Genomic DNA, 5,393 nt, shown 5'->3' on the forward strand with positions numbered 1-5,393 from the left:
CCTTGTTTGTTCCTTTCTTTGTACTTAGAATACAGCTACATGAGTGGTATTTGTGGAATGTGTGAATGTTTCTGTGTATAATTGGACTATTTATTATAATATTCATCATTTAAATGTTTGTACACATTCTCTAAATCATTATTAACTCTCGTTTAATTTTCATTACTTTAAAAGAAAGATTTTCAAGTAGTATAAGCCTGATACTTTATAGAACCTTCTCTTGGCTCTACCTGACAAAGGGCCAAGAAAGATTCCTTGGGCATATAATCCGTACCCAGCCATAGGTCTTTCTCATCACTGTATTAGTTGACAGCAGACCATCACAACACTACACGTGAACCTCAGACCTGGAAAAGACACTTTATTTACCCTGTAATGTTCTGTCACATTGATGAAAAGATCACAAACTGATCCCTAGGTCAGTTTTTTTAGAAGAGTCATCTTCATCTTTTGTTCCTAATGTTTTTATTTGCTATTTTATTCATTAATTATTCATACAATTGTGAGTTCAGGGCAAGTAATTTCTGACTTGCCAAATGTCACATCTAATTTTCAGGATGACTACAAAATAGTACTTCTTCCTAATAGAAATATTTGACATTATATTAATTATGTATCATGTTTATTAGCTATATGTTTGAAAATATCTTCCCAAATTTTTCAATTTCTTTTTTTTGTTTTTTTTTTATTTAAATTTTATTGAATCACCATGTGGAGGGTTACATAGTTCTCAGGATTATGTCAGTTATACCTTCACCCATGCCCATATTCCATCACCAACCACCCCATTATACCTCCCGCCCCCTCCCGTCCCCCCCAGTCCCCGCCCTTGTAAGTGATAAGTTTCACTTCGTTTACGCTTTATCTTGGTTACAGTCCATGTTTCAACACATAACTCACTATTGTTGCTAGGGTTTCCCCCCCAAAAAGAAAAGACAGTCCCACTGTCAAGGAAGCATTTGATGGCTCTCCATTGCTGAGAACGTAGAGATGTTAAGTCTCGCTGTTTGTTACATAACTTTTCTATTTTTCCCCCCCCCTCGTCCCGCGCCACTGAGATCACGCCTGTTTAGTAATCACCACGCTGCCTGACAAAGGGAAAACAAACCAAAAAAGATGGTTATTTCCCGTCATCAGCCGGCGTGGGGCTCTGGCTTAGTTGATAGTCTGGTAGAATGTCTGCAAGCAGTTTCTGGAACCAAAAGTAATACACTGGTATCGGCCCCGGCTCGAGATTCCACCAGCGTCCCGCTGTTCCAAGTACATAATAATTTATTCCCTTGTATCCCATTCCCACGCCACCAGGTCCGTGTCAGCTTAATGGACATCATACTATGGTTAACGCCACGCCGTGTTTCTTCCCGAGAAAGAAGGATATTTCTTCTCAGCCGGCGTGGGGATATGGCTTAGTTCAGTCTATAGAGATGGCTACCACTTTGGTAGCCTTCAATATTTCAGCAAAAGACTTACTATTCTTGTTAGGATTTCCCACCAAAGTCCAACCCGTTAAGAAGGAACCATTTCATATTGGTGATGATTAAATGACAATAGGTTGCGCGGCCATGGTAGCGGCCTCGCGGCTTTGAATTTCTGTATAACATCCAGGGAAAGTACAGCCAGAAATTACACGTCGCTACAAACTTTAACCCTATTATGGCCCCCCCAAAGTCCAACCCATTACAAAGGAACCATTTCATATTGCCGATGATTAGATGACATTAGGCTGCCGCGGCCGCGCGGTTTTGGGTTTCTATATAAAGTCCAGGGAAAATTCTGCCTAAAATTCTATCGCTACAATCTTTTACCCTTCAACAAAAAACTCAATACTATTGTTTGGAGTTTCCCCCCAACGGTAAGCCCTGCTAAAAAGGAACATTTACACGTTGCTGACAATCAAGAGATATTAGGTCGCGGGGCTGCTATTGGTCGCGCGGCTGCTATTGCAGCCACGCGGTTTTGGATTTCTATATGAAGTCCAGGGAAAATTCTTTTGGTAGTTGCATCACTCGCTGGCAGCGCCTGGGCCAGAAGCTCCGAGCACACAGTTTGGAGGCATTTTGGGGGCGCCGCTCGTGTCCAAAGTGGTTCAGTTGCCTCCGGGGTCGATCTCGCGCGGGGCCGGAAAGGCCCAAATTTTTCAATTTCTTGATACCTGGTTTGAGTTAGAAGGAAAGCACCTAGCACCTTCTGGGGTGTCATTTATATTGTATATATTGATGTGAGGGATACGTAGCTCAGATGTGTACCCATTCTCAGAATTATGCAGAAACTTGATTCACTATATGTACAGGTCTCTATGTCAATAAATGTTTCCTAATAATGAAGGAGAACTTAGAGACCTGGTATAACAATAAGAGTCTAGAACACCTACAATCTTATGAACACTCAGAATGACAGGAGAAGTGCTCTAACCCTTATAGTTGGAGAGCAACCCCCACCCCTTTTCTAGGCAATAATTTCAAGGCAGCTACCTAAAATGTCACTGCTTGCCAAAGAGACAGTGTAGGGGGTAAAGGTGCATGCTGTTTGCCAAACAGCACTAAGAGTGACCCTTCAGCACTGCCAGGTGTCATCCTTCAGAACAAAGATAAAAATAACTTTGCTTTACCATCCAGCACTGATATTTTTTATTACTTCTGAATCACAGCAGTGGTGTGGTATCACCAAATAAGAAGCTAATTACATTCTGTTTTGGTGGAAAGTCTAGAGGAAATTATAAAAACTAACTAAAATGACCTATAATCAGTTTGGCTAATACATGTTGGAATAGATTTTGGAGATTTTTAATAAGGTATGGAAATAAGTGAATATATGAAAGACGTGTTCACAATGCACATGGTTCTCGGGGTTCAGTAACAAAGCTCCTAAATTCGCTCTTAAATGGTGTTTTTAAGCTTGAACAAATTTAACTTTTTCACCAAAATACTAAGAAAATGGTGAGGTTGAGATAATGGGTTTTAGAAGTGATTATTGCTGCAGCTTTAAAAATAGTACAGGCTAGAGAGGTTACCTTGCACACAGCCGACCCAAGATTGGTCTCTGGCACCTGTAAGCTCAACCAGGAGTGTTTTCTGAGTGTTAAACAGTAATACTGAGCACCACTGGATACAGCACCAAAACCAAAAATATAAATAATTTCCTGAGACAAAAGAACCTATTTCTGAATGCTTTTCCTTGAGAGGGTAGAAAGTACATTATATTACAGAATGCTGGAGAGAATGAACTGACATTTTTTTTTTTTTGCTTTTTGGGTCACACCTGGCGATGCACAGGGGTTACTCCTGGCTCTGCACTCAGGAATTACTCCTGGCAGTGCTCAGGGGACCATATGGGATGCTGTGATTTGAACCGGGTCGGCCGAGTGCTATCGCTCCAGCCCCAGAACTGACATTTTTAAAATATCAGTATTAGTTCTTTACAAATCATGGTTGAAAGTAAACTGTGTTGAAATGGAGATGATAGGATAACAGAATTGTAGGACTCAGAAGAAGGCATAATCCTCGGGGACAAGTTGAAAATCACCACAAGTAGAAACAAGGATAGAATGGAGTCAGAAAGACTAATTTGATCTACACACATGGTGATGCTTTATATTACTAACTCGTAACTGGATATATGATGGAAGATGAAGAATGTATTAATTCTTTTTCATTTTTGCTTTTTGGGTCACATCCGGCAATGCACAGGGATCACTCCTGGCTCTGCACTCAGGAATTAACCCTGGTGATGCTCAGGGGACCATATGGGATGCTGGGAATTGAACCCGGGTTGGCCGCGTGCAAGGCAAATGCCCTACCTGCTGTGCTATAGCTCCAGCCCTTGCATTAATTGTATTAATTCTTTTAATCCAAAAGAAAAACCTGAGACTTGGCAATGTGGAGCTGGTATGAGCTGCTGCAATGGAAACTTGTATTCCTCCTTGATGGTTACAAGTGTAGTTCAAATTGCTCTACTACTGAGACCAACCTTATCATTATATCTGATAGAGCTTACTATATCTGGTGAATGAAGGTGCCTATCTATCACTTCTAATTCATAATATTGGATTTGTGACACAGGATCCTGGGCATATCTCCTATGCCTGTACACTTGTCACTGGGGGAAAAAAACTATGCTCTTTAAATTTAGAAATAGAGTACCAAACCAAGAAGTAGTAACTATAAGACAAGAGCTGCCCTATAAACTGTACATTATAAGATAAAAGGTTTAGCAATTTCAAGAGCAGTCCAGCCTGTATATTCAACTTTCAGGATCCTTTATGAGCATACATAAATCTGTAGAATGCACTTGTCAATGTTTTTACATGCAGTGATGCCCCTCATTCAAATCACTTTTCCCATCTCATTAGATAGGTAATAATATATGACAAACCAACAAAAAACAGTCAAGTCTGGTAGAGAAAGTTGTCAACATTAAATACTTTGTGAACTCACTGTTGTCCCTGTTAGAGTAACCCTAAAATTCATGAAGGAAAAACTTACAAACTGGCAGAATTTTGAGCAGTATACTTGGTCCTCTGTATGAAAGGCCTGGCATGGTCTGGACTATGGAAAATGACTTGGTTGAAATGTCAGTCTTAGACATGTATAACATTAAGTCCTTAATTCTTTATCTTTCAAACTTATCACCAGGGCATGTCATTACATGGTGAATGAATCGCATCTATTCTATATTAAAGTGGTATTTCTTCATCTTTACAGATGAAGAATATAAGTGGATATTTGCATATAAGTGGATGAACATGGAAAGTATCATGTTGAGTGAAATGAGTTAGAAAGAAAGAGACAGACATAGAAAGGTTCCACTCATATGTGGAATATAAAGTAGCACAATGGGACACTAACATCCAAGAGTAGTAAAGATAAGAACCAGGAGGTCTGCCCCACAGCTTGAAAACTGGCCTCACATGCTGGGGGAAAAGGCAGCTGAGATAGAGAAGGGAACACCTAGTAGAGGATGTTAGGAGGGGCCATTCGGGTTGGAAGATGCGAACTAAAAGTAGATTATAGACCTAGCATGATGGCCACTCAATACCTCTATTGCAAATTACAACACCCAACGGGAGAGAGAACAAAAGGGAATGCCCTGCCAAAGAGGCACTGTGGGGTGGTGGGGGTTGGGATGGTGGTGGTGGGAGGGACACTGGGAACATTGGTGGAGGAGAATGGACACCTGTGGAGGGATGTAAACCAAATCCCAACATGAAAGTTCATAAGTTTGTAACTGTACCTCACGTTGATTCACTGATAAAAATTTAAAAAATAAAATAAAAAATAAATTAAAAAAAGAAAAAAGAAATGAGAGTAACTCTGGCTCTGTATGATCAAACACCATCACTGGCCATCATTGGTATAAAGTTTCATAATATGCTTTTTTTACTTTTCCTCCTTTAT

Source organism: Sorex araneus, chromosome X, assembly GCF_027595985.1.
Source record: "Sorex araneus isolate mSorAra2 chromosome X, mSorAra2.pri, whole genome shotgun sequence".
NCBI lineage: Eukaryota > Metazoa > Chordata > Mammalia > Eulipotyphla > Soricidae > Sorex > Sorex araneus.